The 19,884-nt window shown below is 35.4% G+C and overlaps 1 long non-coding RNA gene across 2 annotated transcripts in view; it reads left to right on the top strand.

The window, feature by feature from the left end:
* The first annotated feature begins 5,721 nt into the window (after window positions 1-5,721).
* LOC136794509 (uncharacterized) overlaps window positions 5,722-19,884 on the top strand; it is a 104,428-nt gene continuing 90,265 nt past the window's right edge. For both annotated transcript variants that reach the window (XR_010841413.1, XR_010841414.1), the window contains exon 1: window positions 5,722-5,865. This is a non-coding gene — a long non-coding RNA (uncharacterized lncRNA). The remainder of the gene's footprint in view (window positions 5,866-19,884) is intronic.

The following is a 19,884-nucleotide window of genomic DNA, read 5'->3' as shown; positions in this document are numbered from 1 at the left end:
TGTACATTACATCCCTAGTACTTATTAGTCTCATCACTGGAAGTTTGTACCTTCTGATTGCCTTCATTCAATTCCCACTTCTCCCAGCCTCCATCTCTGGTAACTACAAATCTGATTACTTTTTCTATGAGTTTATTTGTTTTTAAAGTATAATTGACCTGAAACACTGTGTTAGTTCCTGCTGTACAACAAAGTGATTGAATGTTTCTATACATTTCAAACTGATCACCCCAATAAGTTATGATATGTCACCATACAAAGGTACTAAATAGTTTCTCACTATATTCCCCCCACTGTACATTTCATATCCCTGACTCATTTATTTTACAACTGGAAGCTTGTACGTCTTAATCTCCCTCATCTATTTCTTTCTCCCCCAACCCCCAGTAACCTCCTGTTTGTTCTCTGTATCTCTGACTCTATTTTTGTTTAGTTATGTATGTTATTTGTTTTCTTTTTTAGACTCCACATAAAATCTTGGTCCATCCTTCTTGTTGCAAATGGCAAGATTTCATTCCTTTTTATGGCATATATATATATGTATATATGTATAAAATCTTCTTTATCCATTCATCTATCAGTGGGCATTTAGGTTGTTTCCATATCTTGGCTATTGTGAAAAGCCAATAGCCAAGTGAACTGCAGTGAACATAGGAGTGCATATATCTTCTTGAATTAGTGTTTTCATTTTCTTCAGATAAATACCCAAAAGTGGGATTGGTGGGTCATATGGTGGTTGTGCTTTTAATTTTTCAGGAACCTCCATATTGCTTTCCTTAGTGGCTACACCCATTTACATTTCTACTAACAGTGCACAAGGGTCCCTTTCTTCTCATCCTCTTCAACATCTGTTATTTGTTCTCTTTTTGATAACAGCCATTCTGACAGGTGGGAGGTGATATCTTATTGTGGTTGTGATTTGCATTTCCCTGATAATTAGTGATGTTGAGCAACTTTGCATATGCCTGTTGGCTATCTGTATGTCTTCTTTGGAAAAATGTCTCTTCAGATCCTCTGTTCATTTTTTAATTGTGTGGGGGTTTTTTGATGTTGAGTTGTATGAATTCTGTGTATATATTGGATATAATCCCTTATTAGATATATTGTTGGCAAATATCTTCTCCCATTCATTAGCTGGATTTTTGCTTTGTTGATAGTTTTCTTCACTGTGCAAATGCTTTTTAATTTGTTTACCGTTGCTTCTGTTTCCTTTGCCTGAAGAGACATATCCAAATAAATATTACTAGGACTGATGTCAAAGAGCTTATTGCCTCTGTTTTCTTCCAGAAGTCTACAGTTTCAGGTCTTTCATTTAAGTCTTTAATACATTTTGAATTTATCTCTGTGCATGATGTGAGAGAGTAGTCCAGTTTGATTCTTTTGCAAGTAGCTGTCCAGTTTTCCCAATACCATTTATTGAAGAGGCTGCCTTTTCCCTATTTTATATTCTTTGTATATCCTTTGTCATAGATTGATTGCCCATATAAGTGTGCATTCATTTCTGGACTCTCTATTCTGTTTCATTGATCTATGTGTCTGTTTTTATGCCAGTAACACACTGTTTTGATTACTGTAGTCTTGCAGTATAGTTTGAAATCAGGGAGTGTGATACCTCCAGCTTTGTTCTTTTTTCATAAGATTGTTTTAGCTGTCTGGGATGTTTTGTGTTTCCATACAAACGTTAGAATTGCTTTTTCTAGTACTATGAAAAATGCTACTGGTATTTTGATAGGAATTACATTAAACTGTAGATTGCCTTGTGTAGTATGCTCATTTTAACAATACTAATTCCTCCAATTTATGAACACAATATATCTTTCCATCTGTTGTGTCACATCCAATTTATTTAATCAGTTTCTTATAGTTTTCCAAGTATAGGTTTTTTTACTTTCTTAGTTAGATTTGTTCCTGGGTATTTTATTCTTTTTGGTGGGATTCTTTCTTAATTTCTCTTTCAGATAGCTTGTTGTTAGCATATAGAAATGCAACAGATTTCTCTATATTAGTTTTGCATCCTGCAACCTTACCAAATTTATTGATGAGTTCTAGCAGTTGTTAGTGGCATCTTTAGTATGTCCTATATGGTGTCATGTCATCTGCAAACAATGACAGTTTTACTTCTTTATTTCCAATTTGAATTCCTTTAATTTATTTTTCTTGTCTGATTGCTGTGGCAAGTATTTCCAATACTATGTTGAACAAAATTGCGGAGAGCAGATATCATTGTCTTATTCCTGATCTTAGAGGAAATGCTTTCAGGTTTTCACCATGAGTATGATGTTAGCTGTGGGCTTGTCATATATGGCCTTTATAATGTTGAGGTATGTTCCCTCTATACCCACTTTGTTGACAGTTTTTATCATAAATGAATGTTGAATTTTGTCAAAAGTTTTCTGTGTATCTATTGAGATGATCATATGGTTTTTATTCTCCAATTTGTTAATGTGGTGTGCCACAATATTTGATTTGCAGATACTGTACCATCCTTGCATCCCTGGAGTAAATCCCACTTGATCATAGGGTATGATCCTTTTAATGTATTGAATTTGTTTTGCTAATATTTTGTTGAGAATTTTTGCATCTGTGTTTATCATAGATATTTGCCTGTAATTTTCTTTTAATGTGGTGTCTTTATCTTTTGGTATGAGGGTGATGCTGGCCTCACAGAATGAGTTCTTTCCTCCACAATTTTTGGAATAGTTAGGTGATAACTCTTCTCTAAAAGTTTGGTAGAATTCACCTGTGAATTGACATATATACACTACCAAATGTAAAATGGATGGCTAGTGGGAAGCTGCAGCATAGCACAGGGAGATCAGCTTGGTGCTTTGAGATGACCTAGAGGGGTGGGATAGGGAGGATGGGAGGGAGGCTCAAGAGGGAAGGGATATGGGGACATATGTATGCATAAGACTGATTTGCTTTGTTGTACAACAGAAACTAACACAGTATTGTGAAGCAATTATACTCCAATAAAGATCTATTAAAAAAACAAACAAAAAAAACCCCAGTGTGGTACTGGCATAATGACAGAAATATAGGTCAATGGAATGGAATTGAGTTTCCAGAAATGAACTCATGCATTTATGGCTAAAAAAAACCAAAACAAAACTGTCCTCAATTTCTTTTTATCCTTTTTTCTGTTCAGCTTTAGTGATGTCTACTACTCTGTCCTCCAGCTTGCTGATCTGTTCCTCTGTATCATCTAGTCTACTGTTGATTCCTTCTAGTGTATTTTTAAAATTTCAGTTACTGTATTATTTATTCACTTCTATTTGGTTATTCTTTATATTTTCTAATTCTTTGTTCAAAACTTCTAACTTCTTACTCTATTTATCCAATCTTCTCCCAGGTTCTTTGAACATCTTTACCATCATTATCTTGAAGTCTTTATTAGGTAGATTGCTTATGTCCACTTCACTTATTTCTTCTTTAGTGGTTTTATCTTGTTCTTTTGTTTGGAACATAGTGCTCTGTTGCCTCATTTTGCCTGATTTACTGTTTTTATTCTATGTATTTTGTACATTGGTTACCTTTCCTGACCTTGGAGAAGTGGTCTTTTGTAAAAGACATCTTGTGCATCCTGGCAGTATGCTCCCCTTTGGTCACCAGAGCAATATGCTCTCAGGGTACCCCCTATGTGAGCTGCATGGGTCCTATTTTTTATGACAGGCTGACTACTGTGGGTGGTCTGGTAGCCATGACTGGCCCCTGGTCCAATTGGTTACCAGGCCCAGCCATGTGCAGAGGATATTGGCTGCTTGTTGGCAGGGCGGGGTCATGAGACAGCTGGATGCAGAGTCCTGGGGGTTGCAGTGCAATCCTGGAGCTAGTGCTGGCTCACTGGTATGCAGAGCTTGGTTCTGGGGTGAGTGCTTGTGGGGCTGGAGGTCCCAGATTTAGTGTTTGCCTACTGCTGGGTGTGGCCAATTCTTGACATTCCTGGCTTCTGGGTCCAGGTTTTTCCAATGCTGGTACTATTGCAGTGGTGGGTAGGGCTGGATATTGGTGTGGCTGACTGTGGGGTTCAAGTTGTCTTGAGGCTGATGTTGGCCTGCTCATGGAGGGGAGCAGGGGTGTCCCTGGGGATGGTATCATCCTGCTTGTGGATGGAGCTAGGTCCCAGGGTCTCTGGCTGCAGGACTCTGATGGTCCCACAGCTAGTGCTGATGTACTGGTATATGTGGCCAGGTTCTGGTAGACAATGCCACTTCATGGGGTGGCTGTGGGCTAAGGAGGTATTAAGGCAGTTGACCTAATGGTGGGTGGGGCTGTGTCCCTGCCTGGCTAGTTACTTTGGACTGAGGCATCCCAGTACTGGTGCTGACAGGCTGGTGGGTGGGGCCAGGTCCCAGGGCTAATGAGCTAGTGGGAGGATTCTAAAATGGTACTTGTCAGTACCAGTGTCCTTGTGGTAGAACAAGCTCCCAAAAATGTCTGCCACCAGTGTCTATGTTTGAAGGAAGAACACCAGTTGCCTCCTGCCTCTCTTAAAGGCTCTCCAAGATCAGCAGGTAGGTCTGGCCCAGGCTCCTTTCAAATTACTGCTTCAGCCCTGGGTCCCAGAGCATTTGAGATTTTTGTGTGCAACCTTTAAGAGTGGAATCTCTATTTCTCACAGCCCTCTGCCTTTTCCAAAGTAAACTCCACTGGCCTTCAAAGCCAAATGTTTTGTGGGTTCATCCTCCTGGTGCAGGACACTGCCCTCCAGACTGAGGAGCCCGATATGGGGCCTAGACCCTTTGTTCCTTGGGGAGAATCTCTGAAAATGTAATATTTCTCCCATTTCTGGGTCACCTACCTGAGTGAATGGTCTTGACTATACTGCATTTCTACCCCGCCTACCTGTCTCGTGGTTCCTTCTTTATATCTTTAGTTGTAGGAGATTTTTTCTGCTGGTCTTCTGGTCTGTCTCATAAATAGTTGCTCTTCAAGTAGTTGTAATTTTGGTGTGCCTGTGGGAAGAGGTGAGCTCAAGGTCTTCCTACTCTGTCATCTTAGCCACACACCCCATATGCTAATTATGACTTCGGAATTAGATTGATTAAGTCTGTAACAGAGGCCTGCTGGACTCAGTAAACATAGGACAAAATGGCACAGGTCAAAGTAAAAGCTCACCTGCAGGAAGCAGATCCAGTTAATAAGCCAAAACAAGAGAAGAAACAATCCCAGTGGTTGTAGCTGTAGTCTAGATAGCCAGCTCACAGTGCAAATTGTGGCCACCCCAACCGTAAACCTCTGCAAAAGTCTCCTTTCTTGTCTCTTTTTTGCCATTTCAGCCCTGCTTGAGACACACCCTACTGTTCCCAGCAAGCCTCATTATATGAGTAATAAGCATTTTTAAGTTTTTTTAAACTTTTAAAACTTAAGAAAAAAATAAACATTTATAAACACACCTCTTTGTGTGTGTGTGTATGTGTGACATTATCATACTTGACATCTGAACCAAATTTTAGGTGGTCCATCATTTTTCTGCAGAATAGCTACAATAGTTGATCTAGGGTGGGATGTGAGAATGGGCATTTCAAACAAGCGCCCAAATAAGGCCAGTGGTGATGGTCCATAGACAACACTTTAGGAAGCAAGAATCTAGAGTTCTAGCCCTCTATTATTTGAGGGCTTAAGATACTGAGTAACTTTAGCTTTTTTTTTTTTTTTTTTTTTTTTTTTTTTTGTGGTACGTGGGCCTCTCACTGTTGTGGCCTCTCCCGTTGCAGAGCACAGGCTCCGGACGCACAGGCTCATGGGCCTTGCCACTCTGAAGCATGTGGGGCCTTCCCAGACTGGGGCACGAACCCGTGTTCGTGGCAGGTGGACTCTCAACTACTGCATCACCAGGGAAGCCCAACTTTAGCATTTTTAAAGGTAAGTATACATCATATAATTTTTGGGGTAACCATAGAAGAAAAAGTGTGTAACAGCAAAAATCATTCAATAAAAATAAAATAGAGGAGTAATAGAAGCATATGAATATAATAAGACATCCAAATATAACAAACCAAATATATCGATGATCACAGTAAATGTAAATGGAATAAGCTTGACAAATAAACAACAGAAATATTTTATATGTTATTTTTGAAGACCTAGAAATGTATGGACCAAAAGTAAGACTGGAAAAATATATGCCAGGCATGTTAACCAAAAAAGGATATCTTTTAAAAAGACAGTAAGGATATCTATATTAATATCAGAAAAATGCATCTCTGACAAAAATAGTTCTTTGGCATAGAGAAGGTCAGTATGTAATGAAAATAGTTTTAATTTACTAGAACTTATAATAATTCTAAACTTATATCCACTTAATAAAATAGCTGCAATCATTACAGATGAGTAGGAATAATAAGAACTCTAATGTATATTGTTAGTGGGGATATAAATTTGTACAATCCACTTTAGTGAGCAACATGGCTTTATACTTAAAGTTTAACAGTCTTATATAAATAACATTATATTCATGTGACTTAATAAAGTTAATTATATACCCTAAAGCAAACCTTGTAAATGTACAAGAATATTCATAGTATAATTATTGTTTGTACTAACAAAATACTAGAAACATCCAAAATATTCATTGACAGGAAAATAGATAAATTGTGGTATATTCATACAATGGAATATTAAGTAGCAGTGAAAAAGAATGAATTCCTACCACACACAGCATGGCTGTATCTTTAGTGAAAAATTCAAGTCATTGAAGATTTCATGTGGTATAAATCTACTTTTATATATCTCAATAACAAGCAAAAATAAAGGATTATTACATTTTTAAAATGTTCATTATTTAATGTACTTATTTAATAAGTACATTATTAAGGGATAGATACATATGTGAAAAACTATTAACAATTTTAAAATCAAGAGAAAAATGCATCCAAAAATTTGTGTAGTGGTTACCTCTGGTGGCATGAGGATTAGAGAGGAGTGGAACACTTAGGTAAGTGTTAATGTGTTTATTATGCTATTTTTCTTAGTTTGTGTGGTAGATTAATGGACATTCTTTTATTAATATGTTTAACATATATATGATATATTCCCTTGTAATCAGATATTGTACTATGAAAAATTTTAATTTAAAAATATATCGGGCATATCCCTTACCTAACATGGCAAAACAACAAAAAATTATAGGTTTTGCTGTTATAAATAAAGAAAAATCTCCAGAGGAATAATAAATAATTGCCAACATTTGGAGGAAAATTAGCCTTTACTAACAGGAGGGGTAAAAGCGTGAGAGTGCAGGGGACCTGTTGGAGCTGTGGGAGGAATGATGATTGGGGATGAAGGGGTGGGTTAAAGAACCCTGAAAAGGAAAGATGGGGCATCCTGAATGCAAAGAATTTAGCATTTCCAACCACCTCTGCCTTATAATACCACTCCTTTAATTGGAGATGTTCAAGTAACTTTGGAAAATGCTACATACTACATTTAGCATTGACTCTTCACCCATTTCCCAATTCACAATGCACATTAACATTTTATGAACAATGCTCTTTAACATTTGTGAGAAACCCCACCAATTAGCAAGTAAAAAAAGAAAACCCATTTAGCTTTATTTAAGTGAACATTGCCCAGTTTGACCATGAGGGTCTTTTTCTCCCTTTGTGACAATTCACATCTTATATAACTGATTTTTCTTTAGAGGTTGCATTGAGTAAAGCTGGCCTATGTAATTTTACCTAAAGCCAATAGAGGTGTTGGGCCACATGTCAGCCAGAGATCTGAGGGGAACTGAGACAATTTGGCATCACACGGGAGAGACTGTAAAGAATTTAAACTTTGAAAGTTAAATCAGAATTTGGCATGGTTGCCAGATGTTGGTTTACAATTAAAATTCACTTTATACTTACCCTTGTGACACTACAGATTCACTCTAAGTTTTTGAAGGAATTGTGCATGTGCATGATTGGTGTTTGTGTTTGTGTGTACATGCAAGTGTGTATGTGCAGCATTATTTTTTCTGCCAAATGAACCGACAACAAAAATGTAGCCAGCCATATCCTTTCTAAATCTAAATTTGGGAATTTAAGTTGTTATTAAGGGGTTTGATGACCTGGAACAAATAGTTCAGCTGGTCAAGGATTTGGAGGAATGTAGTTGAAGAGGAACCAAAAAAAGGCTCTTACTTCCTGTGGTATGTGGTAAATGGAACATTTTAAGCTACTAATTTAAACCCTTGTGTTTTGGGCACATAATATTCCATTAAAAGTCATTTGAGACTTCTTCTAATCTACTTTGAAATCTTCAGTTTTTCTGTGCTATTTATTTGTATGCAGTAAAGTTGGAGTAGCAACGGCTTCAAACCAAACAGGCTGGTGATTTTTTCAAAACAGAAATTGCCTAAAATATTTCTGTATTTCAGTGCCCTGGGTCATGGTGTTCTAGAAGGAGTTTAGGCATGCTACAGGGAACTTCCAAATTGTTTTCTTTCCCACTTTTTTTGTACCTAGATTCTAGCAGGAGCATTTTCAATCTTTAGTCAATTTTATACAGCCTATTATAAAAACTAAGTGTCAAAGAATTTTTTTATCTCATCCTAAGGAACTTGAGAATTTGGGCAATATATATGATCTACAACAATAGAAGAATAGAAGGATGTGAATAAATGAGCCTAATTAATATTCCTTGGCAATTTAAATTATTCCTCAAATTGCCTTAAAGACCTTTACACATGTGCTACTGTGAAATTTCTTTCCCAAACTATATTCTCTAATTGTACATTCCTTAGCTGGTATGCCTATTCTGGACATAAGAAATGTTACTGCAATGGATAAATAGTAAACATTTAGTCCAGAAAGCAATATATAGCAGTAATTAGAGAGACTTTTATGTTTTGATTTTTGTGAAAAGGGAAAAAAAAATAATTGAGAAGGACTGTACCAACACTAGTGAGATCATAACCAGACAACCAAAAAGCAAACTATATATAAGAAACTGTCCCAATGTTAATTTCAAGTTCCTTTGCATAACAAGACAAGCTATGCCTCACTGAAGTGATTGTATTTGTTTATATTAAGAAGATAGACTTTATTCAGTCTGGTTTATATTTTTATTTTGCTCTTGTTATTCAGGTTATGCCAATCCTTTGCTATGTATCGTGGGTTGGTCTCAACCACAAGTTTCTTGGGTATCTTTCTCATTACCATAGCAGAGTCTCTTGCGTCAATTGGAGTTCAGCAAATGCAGGTTGAATAACTGTTGACCACATATACTGGGATAGTCATGTTTTGTTATAAAACTGTTTACCAAAAATCTCTAAGTCTTAGCTTCTGTCTTCCCTCAAAGTTCATTTTAGAAACTTTATTCATTTTATCGTAGAGAAAAATTTGCTTTCCTTATCCTGCTCTGTGTATCTGGCATTAATTGTTCAGAAATGGCCTTTTTCTGCTTGTTCTGCATAGAAATGTCTGACATGAGTGCTCTGTGTATTCTACTTGATGAACATTCTGCATTATGCCTTGTCTTGGGATACTGCTCTTTTGGTGGGAAGATTAACTTCATTATTGAAGTCTGATCTGAAAATAGATTGCCCCTAATTTAGGAAAAAGCTGGATACCATGACACTTCCTGGTCAACATCATTCAATATCTCTCAGTGACTATTTCTTAACCATTTGTATCCAGTATGACATAGGCTATTCCTTCATATTTATTGTCTAATGTAATGCTCTGACAACATAAAATAAGGTTCATATTAATACTATTTTCAATTTAAAGAAACTCAAACAGAGAGATATTATGTGAGTTGCTTGAGTTCTCACAATAAAAGTCAGACCCTAGATTCTATTACTATAGAAGGTCTGGCTACAAAGCCTGGCTTCCCACCATAGCATATTGAACTTGCAACTGTACTGTCCAGTCCAGCTATGTGTTCATTTCTATGACTCTGTATTTTCTTTTTAGCAAAATATATGTCAGCATAGTAAAAGTCATTGATCTGGGCATTTAGGATCTTAAACTTTAGAATCTCTCTCTCTCTGTCTCCCTGCTTCCTTCCTCTCACAGATTTGCTTTTATCTCATTAAATAATAGCAATGAGCCGATCACACACATATTTTAAAATATAACTGCATTTTTAAGCTGGGTTTGAAGGATGTCTGAAATGTTGTCAGGTGAAGAGAGAACGGATGGCCTGACCAGGTGAAGGGAGTAACACATATGAAACATTGGCATATGAAAGTATCTAATGTATTCACGTATTCAAAAAGTATCCAAATACATGAAGCTTTTAAAAGCATCTCTTGGATTTTATGTTATAAATCCTGAGTAATAATTTGATTAACCATTTAAACTAAGTATAGAGGAAAACACCATTTGAGAAATTGACTTGAAGCCTAGAAGATTAATTTATCTTTGTTAATGTTTAAACAGATTCTCATATTACCTTCATTTTGAAACTCAAAATCATTATAATAATTTGAGTTCTGGGGTTCTAATACAACTGTATTTTATCTGAATTTGTTAAGTAAACGATCACATATAATTATTTCTTGTAATTAATATTCAGTTATATATTGGAAGCCAGATATATAAGGATATCTTTTTTAAACCTTATCTTCAAACAGTTGTTTTAAAACATCCTCAAATGATGACTGCTTAGTTATCTTTTTAAAATCTCCACAACTCACCTTTGTATACTCTTTGTATACTCTTACAGGTTAATATATTATCAATAAATTCCTCTTTATTTCTAATTTAGTTCAGTATCCTCTCAGTATCCTCTGAGAAGGACCAAACTAGTGTCCACAATACTTTATTGTATCTTCAAAGCTGTGCTCCTTTTTCCTAGTGCACACAAAATTGGCTTCCAGAAAGGAGCCTGAGCTAGATTTCAGCTCCCACCCCTTTAGCTGGACATATCTGTGCAGGGAAAAAGGTGCACAAGCAGTCTTACCAGTGGAGCTTGTTAAAATAGAGATTACTGGCTATACATGAGACCGATTGATTCAGAATTTCTGCCGATTAAAACCTTTAATTCACTTATCCAGTGATTCCTTTGGATTCATCATCACATATGTCCATAAACAGATTTGGGAACCACTTCTCTATATAGAAACAAAATGGAAAAAGTCAATGCCTTCATTCATCATTCATTTGTTCATTCAAGAAATCAGCCAAGTAGAGCTCTCTGTGTGTCAGAAGTTGGGAAAATGAGCAAGACACAATCCTTGATCTCAAGAAGCAGCAGACTATATGTGTCAATATATTAAGAAACAAACTATTCGACAAGATAAGTGTTACAGTAGAGGGGTGGACAAAATTCTGCGGAAAGAAATGTAAATTTAAGGGGATCTAAAAAAACCTCACAGCAGAGAAAATATTTGATCTGGGATTTAGAGGATGATAAGTACAAGTTGGCCAGGCAAAGAAGAGGATGAACCATCCAGGGAAAGGGAATAGAATTGAGTGGTGGAAGTTTCTGATTGGTTTAGGGAATGGCAAGAAATTTAGGGTGGCTAGAGAATGGGATAAATGGTTAAGGATATGGTAGTAGAAATTGATTTGGAAAGATAATTAGAAAACAGAAATTCCATGGTATGAATTTGTCCTTTATCATAATAGGGAGTCAATCAAGTTTCTTAACATATGTTTTAACTTGAACATTTTGCTTTAAGATGATAACTCTCCTAGTGGTGTAAAAGGGAGAAAAAGAGAGAGAAAAGCTGTTGAAAAGAAAACCAGCTCATGCTTCTTCGTCTCTCACTTTTTCACTTTTCTTTCTTTCCCCTTCCTTCCATCTACTTTTTAATTCTCTCCCTTCCTCTATTCCTTCCTCTTTCCTTTCTTTTTCCTTCCCTTCTTTCTCTTTTCTTTTCTCCTTTCCACCCTTCTTTCCTTGCTTCTTCTTTCCTTTCAGTAAATATTTATTGAGTAGACACCATTTGCTAAACACAATACTAGGCTTTGAGGATATGAAAATGAGTGAAAGATAGCTCCCAGTACTCATTGTCTAGAAGTGGAAGCAGACAAGTTGATCCATCATTATGCTGTGGTAAAACATGAAAAAGATAAGACATGTACATTTAAGTAGGAGATGATGAAAGCTTGCAGTAAGATTCTGGTAATGGGAGAAGAGGATAAAGTTAGAGCCAGTGGATCATCCTAAGGTAGAATCTGTATGGTTTAATAAAAATAATACCCATAATAGAAAACAGTTATGTTGCACCTAGTATACAACTGTCCTATGATATGTGTGGGATGTGTTTATGTTTAATCCTCATATTCACCCTGGGGTGTAACATATTTACACCATATTAACAGATTGAAGGATAAAAACCATATGATCATCTCAATAGATGCAGAAAAAGCTTTTGACAAAATTCAACACCCATTTATGATAAAAACTCTCCAGAAAGAGGGCATAGAGGGAACATACCTCAGCATAACAAAAGCCATATATGACAAACACATAGCCAACATCATTCTCAATGGTGAAAATCTGAAAGCATTTCCTCTAAGATCAGGAACAAGACAAGGGTGCCCACTCTCACCACTATTATTCAACATAGTTTTGGAAGTTATAGCCACAGCAATCAGAAAAGAAAAAGAAATAAAAGGAATCCAAATTGGAAAAGAAGAAGTAAAACTGTCACTGTTTGCAGGTGACATGATACTATACGGAGAAAATCCTAAAGATGCCACCAGAAAACTATTAGAGCTAATCAATGAATTTGGTAAAGTAGCAGGATACAAAATTAATGCATAGAAATCTCTTGCATTCCTATACACTAACAATGAAAAATCAGAAAGAGAAATTAAGGAAACACTCCCACTGACCAGTGCAACAAAAAGAATAAAATACCTAGGAATAAACTTACCTAAGGAGACAAAAGACCTGTATGCCGAAAACTCTAAGACACTGATTAAAGAAATCAAAGACGATACAAACCAATGGAAAGACATACCATGTTCTTGGATTGGAAGAATCAATATTGTGAAAACGACTATACTACCCAAAGCAATCTACAGATTCAATGCAATCCCTGTCAAATTACCAATGGCATTTTTCACAGAACTATAACAAGAAATTTTACCATTTGTATGGAAACACAAAAGACCCCGAATAGCCCAAGCAATCTTGAGAAAGCAAAACGGAGCTAGAGGAATCAGGTTCCCTGACCTCAGACTAGACTGCAAAGCTACAGTAATCAAGACAGTATGGTACTGGCACAAAAATAGACATATAGATCAATGGAACAGGATAGAAAGCTGAGCGATAAACCCACACACCTATGGTCACCTTATCTTTGACAAAGGAAGCAAGAATATACAGTGGAGAAAAGACAGCCTCTTCAATAAGTGGTGCTGTGAAAACTGAACAGCTACATGTACAAGAATGAAATTAGAACACTTCCTAACACCATACAGAAAAATAAACTCAAAATGGATGAAACACCTAAATGTAAGGCCAGACACTATAAAACTCTTAGAGGAAAACATAGGCAGAACACTCTATGACATAAATCACAGCAAGATCCTTTTTGATGCACCCCCTAGAGTAATGGGAAGAAATGGGACCTAATGAAACTTATAAGCTTTTGCACAGCAAAGGAAACCATAAACAAGATGAAAAGACAACCCTCAGAATGGGAGAAAATATTTGCAAATGAAGCAACTGACAAAGGACTAATCTCCAAAATATACAAGCAGCTTATGCAGCTCAATATCAAAAAAACAAAAACCCAATCCAAAAATGGGCAGAAGGCCTAAATAAACATTTCTCCAAAGAAGACATATAGATTGCCAACAAACACAAGAAAGATGCTCAACATCACCAATTATTAGAGATATGCAAATCAAAACCACAATGAGGTATCACCTCACACCAGTCAGAATGGCCATCATTAAAAAATCTAGAAACAATAAATGTTGGAGAGGATGTGGAGAAAAGGGAACCCTCCTGCACTGTTGGTGGGAATATAAATTGATACAGACATTGTGGAGAACAGTAAGGGGGTTCCTTAGAAAACTAAAAATAGAACTGCCATATGACCCAGCAAGCCCACTACTGGGCATATACCCTGAGAAAACCATAATTCAAAAAGAGACATGTACCACAATGTTCATTGCAGCACTGTTTACAATAGCCAGGACACAGAAGCAACCTAAATATCCATCGACAGATGAATGGATAAAGTAGATGTGGTATATATATATATATATATATATATATATATATATATATATACACACACACACAATGGTATATTACTCAGCCATGAAAAGGAAAGAAATTGAGTTATTTGTAGTGAGGTGGATGGACCTAGAGTCTGTCATACAGAGTGAAGTAAGTCAGAAAGAGAAAAATAAATATCATACACAAACTCATATATATGGAATCTAAAAAAACGGTACTGATGAACCTAGAGACAGGGCAGGAATAAAGATGCAGAAGTAGAGAACGGACTTGAGGACATGGTGGGGGAGGGGAAGCTGGGACAAAGTGAGTAGCATTGACATATATACACTACCAAATGTAAAATGGATGGCTAGTGTGAAGCTGCTGCATAACACAGGGAGAGCAACTCGATGCTTTGTGATGACCTAAAGCGGTGGGATAGAGAGGGTGGGAGGGAGGCTCAAGAGGGAGGGGATATGGGGATATATGTATACATATAGCTGATTCACTTTGTTGTACAGAAGAAACTAACAGAACATTGTAAAGCAATTATACTCCAATAAAGATGTGAAAAAAACACTTATTTTATAAATTAAAAAAACTGAAGTACAAAGAGGTTAAACGTTTTTTTGCTGAGGTCTCAATGCTTGGCAGTACCAAGTCTTAATCAAGCTATTAATCACTGATTCTAGAATCAGTGTTCTTAAATGATGGAAGATGTGAGGGATAGGGAGCGGTACATGAAGACTGTCAGGTTTGTAACTTAAGGAATTGGTTAGACGGCATTTCCATTCACTGAGAGAGGGACTATATGGAGAGAGGTGGCAAAGGAGAAAGATAGTGAAGTTAGTTTGGTAAATGTTAATTTAAATGTTACATACTTGTGGATAAACTCAATAATCTGGAAATATGGGACTGGAGTTTAGAGGAAATATGTAGCCTGAGTAAAAGCAGAGGAGAGCAAGACTGCATGAAATTCTAGATGGGATTCTAGGTAACATCCTCATTTACCAAAAGGGCAGAAGGAGCCCTCCAGAATTAATAGTCCCAATTAATTTAAGTTATATATGTAAATCTAATTTCTTGTGATTTGAGTATTTCTAAATTGTATCATTACTGCTATTTATAATAATTTATTTTGTATATATAATGATTTATAGTGCTTAGACACACACAGACACACACACACATCCTCAGTGTCTCATTTGATTTTCATGATGCTCTTTGGAGGTAGACAAGACAGAGAAGAAACTGAGATTCAGAAGAGTTTTGTGATTTGCTCAGAATCACATATATGTCTGAATTTGACTCAAGCCATATTATTTGATTTCATTTTTAGTACTCCTTGATAACATATGAACATTTTACCTAGATCTCAGTGAATCCATTCTATTTATTGCTTCCCACAGTGTGTAATTCATCTTGGTTGCTGGGCACCTGATCATTTTTAAAGGATAAAAACTTAGCTGAAAAAGCAGTTGTTTTATTTTACAATTTACAGTTGCTAAATTACCATATTTAGAGCCACTACTAAATTATAACTCAACATTTCTCCGTGGTTATATTTGTAGTGTCTTGTCCATCCTTCCTATTTAAAGTTTAGGAAATATAGAAGAATAAAATATTATATTAGTGTTTTGAACCAATACTAAATATATGTCTATCTAACCACTGATTGGAAATGGACATTTTTCCTTCTGATGCTCTCCATTTAGAATAAATGTCAAAGTTCTTAAAATAATCCACAGTGCCCCATTCCATCTGGTCCCCCATTGTTGCTATGGCTTTTATTTCTTATCATGCTGGGGTTTTTTTGGCCCTTGCTTAACCCATCCCTGTTCATTGTTGCCTTGGAGTCTTTGCACTTTCTGTTTTCTTTGCTTTGAACTCCATTCTCAAGTTGTCATCAAAGCTTTTACCTCCATTGTTCACACTTCTGCCAACTTCCCACCTTCCTGGTACTCCCTACTTTCCTTCTTTGCTTTTAATTTTTTTCCTCTATGTAATTTACTACCTTTTAACTTACTACATCTCTGTACTTTTATTTTTATTATGTATATATTATATTTTATATATTTTATATATATTTTATATATATTATATATATTATATATATAAATATATTATATATAAATTTATATATATATATTTTATATATATTTTATATATTTTATATTATATTTTATTATGTATATATTTTTCCTAAAATGAGGGCTGAGATTTGCATCTATTTTGTTCACTGCTGATACTGTTCCCTCAATGTCAAGAACAGTACCAGGCAAATAGTAGGCACTCATTAAGTAGGTGCTGAATGGATGAATACACACATATATAGGAATCTAAGCATTAGAATGCTTCCCATTCAGTGCATCATTTCATTATGCTGAAAAACTGCAATATTTTCATCAGGGCTTCCTCCGCTAATGGGAGATATCAAAGATGAGAGAGATGAGGTGGGGAGAATATGGGAACCAGAGGCAGGTTACCTATCATTGATCTCCATCTACTGCCCCATAGTACTTTTGCAGTTTTGGTCCAATCACTTAACAACTTGGATTCTTGATTTCCAAGTGCATAAAAATGAGATATCAGCTGTACAATCTCACAGGGATATTGTTAGGAATAAGTAAGGGAGGGTAAGAGTAAGTATTTTGTAAATTGGAAGACATTATAAAAATCTTAGTAATAGTATTTCTACTTAGCAAAGGCATAAGTGATTAAATACTGGAAAATATGTATTATAACCAGCCCAATCGAGTGTGTCCAACTACATTCTAAACAATATCTTGTAGGGGCCAGGATTAAATGTGATAGTCATTTGATTTAAAGAATATTCTGATAAACACCCATAATTTGAATTTGGTTCATCTCACTAACATTTTAATTGCTATATTTTTCTTTTCCCCAATATTCTCTAATTAATTTTACAAATCAGTATAAACAAGGGTTGAACTTGGGGTTGGAAAATTAGTGTAGTATGTTCTGAATTTTTGTTCATGGTTAGAATTTTTCCAATTGCATATTTTGTATTCTTCCAGTTAAAAATCCACTCCTAATGTGATCTTTGAATTTTTATAATTTTTAAAATTATAAAAGAAATCTCTGGAAACCTTGTTAAATTTTCTTTTCATACACTAAAATAATTCTTAAGATATATTACATATTTTTTCAAAAACTTCTCAAAAAACTTATTGTTCCCAGATAGATATTTTTAGTAAGACTCTGACTTCTTATTCATTATGTGATAATCATTTAATAAAATCTCCTTTCGGTCTCTTGAAGATCCAGTGTTCTTATCTTAGATAAATAGAATTGGATTGGCTAAAACAGCTTATAAAGGGAAGAAAATAAATCAGAAGTGGTTCAGAGGTATGGTAAGTATGTGGCCAACATTCAATTGATAATAAATAAGACTAATGACGTTTTCATCTCAGTATCTGGGTAATTGATGTTCTTGATTCAACAATCTCACAATGAATAGTAACTACTCCTAAATAAGGCATAGTAAGCCTAACCACAATGCTGAGTTTTGCAATGGCAAAAATATTTAATTTAATTTTAGAATATTCATCTTTTAATTCCAGCTATCTAATCTATTTCTAGATCTCACAGTAGAACTGCTAACCGATTCCATATTTTCATAGTATAACTGCCCATATGCATTGTTTGTTAGCGTTTGGATGTATAGCCTCACTATCTGTTATAGCATCGGTAGAACTAATAAGTTCACTGGTTATCAGAGAAGTCCATTGAGAAACTTTGTGGGATTTAATATCAAGATCTTGGATCTAATTAGGCATTTACTTAAACTTTAAGACAAGTTAGTGTAGCTTAAGGCTTTGAAGAGTCTGATAAATATTTCTGGTAAAATCAGAAATATCAGATTTCCAAATCCCTTACAAATTTAGAAATAATTTAGTGAACCAAAAATCTTCAACTCATCCTGGATTTTTTTGACCAGGCTTTAAACACATTAAAGTGATTACTTTTAAAGCCTCAGCAACAATAGTGGGAAGATAAGAATCAATGAAAATATATATTGTGGACAAAGAATTTTTTTCCTGAAGAGAAGTCATGCATCATAGATTAAGAATAATACTCTTTGTTTCTGGGGCGTTGTGCTCCCCGAACCACAATAATTCAATTGATCCAGAATATAAATCTCTCTCTCTCTTTGGCTATTAGTTAATCCTATATAGTTATATTTTCACTATCAAGACATATATTTAAATGAGCAATTAAAATTGCTTTAATAATGGATTCATCACCTATTATCCACATAGTATACAATAATATCTGATAGTAATATAGCTCTCACATTTATTGATTCACTATAGTTACAATTATAATGCATACTGTAAGAAATTTAAGAACGTTTTAAATATCTCAAATGGCAAATATGCAGTGTGAGTGCCCCTCCTATATCCTATATACTGGTCATTGATAATTATCAAAGAACTCTCTCCTGCTGACCCTGGATAGCACCAAAGAATCTTTGTCAAAATCTACTTTCATTTAGTATTCTTTCATTAGCAATCAAGAGATCTACAGTGTTGTCTTTAAGTGTCTTTAATCTTTAAACATAAAATGATTGTTTTATTTTACCTGTTCTTGAATGGTTTAATAATAGAAAGTAGAAACTCAATCAACTTTTTAAAAACAACCGGTTAATAAGCCCCAGTTTCTGATTCATTTGCTAGTAATAGTAGGTATAGGTCTTGGCATATTTGGTTGCCCTGATAAGTGAACCAGCATCATAAGCTCATGATGGTATGACTGACTGCAATAGATTGGATACTGTCCTACCTCACTCCCTACTTATCACCTGTAGAGTGAAGCAGTGTTGCATAACAACCACAGTAGTTTAATCTTTGGAGTTCTTCATATAGGTGTGTCAAAGATCAAGAAGTCGGAATTCTCTTTTAATGTATCTGTGAACCTCTGCCATCTCAGTAAATATGGGAGTGTCTCTCAATGAGGGTATCTTGGCATTGGGGGGTGACAATTCTTCATTGTGCATACTGTCCCTCACATTTCAGTATGTTTAGTCTCTCCCAGCTCTTATCCTCTAAATCCAGTAGTGCCTCAGTCTCTATAAAAATCCAAAAGTTAACCAACTTGCATTTCTGGTTTGTAGGCATAATAAAAAGGAAATGTTACATTATTTCAATAACTATGCTCTTTAACACATGTGCAAGATGCTTCATGAACCAGTTGATACATCTAGCTAAAGATTTTTATTAGGCATACAGAGAGGTAAAAGCAAGAATCAACTCTGAATTTATGGTGATAAAGCTGGATATTCTGTGAATAAAGCAGTGAATAATCAAAAATAGATTCAAATTTATTTTCAATTAAAATTCACAATATTTCAAAGGCTTTGATAGATGAGTCTTTCACATGCCTATGTAGTTGTTTATTTTAAACTGACTCCATAGATTCATGCTGCTTTTTCTTATCAAAGAAAGATGCTTACTGCTGTGGTGTGTTGGAATGAATAACTAATTATAGTGAGGAGAGGGAAAGGTTTCTATGAGGTTAATTCTAAAGTATGGCTGAGACATATTTTGGTAGAAAGAGGATATGGAGGAAAAATAAAGTTTAATGATGGAAACGGAACACATTGAATGCATCTTCTTTTTTGCCCCGTGTAGCTTTAAAGAGCTAAACAGTCATTGTAACTATGGTGAGGAGTTGAAAGACCACAGATTATAACACAGCCACTCCTCCCTTCTCTGGGATGCTAAATTGTTAGTTCTCTGTCAG

The sequence above is a fragment of the Kogia breviceps genome, chromosome 7 (genome assembly GCF_026419965.1).
Source record: "Kogia breviceps isolate mKogBre1 chromosome 7, mKogBre1 haplotype 1, whole genome shotgun sequence".
In the NCBI taxonomy this organism is placed as follows: Eukaryota; Metazoa; Chordata; class Mammalia; order Artiodactyla; family Physeteridae; genus Kogia; species Kogia breviceps.
This window is presented reverse-complemented; position numbering and strand designations above follow the sequence as displayed.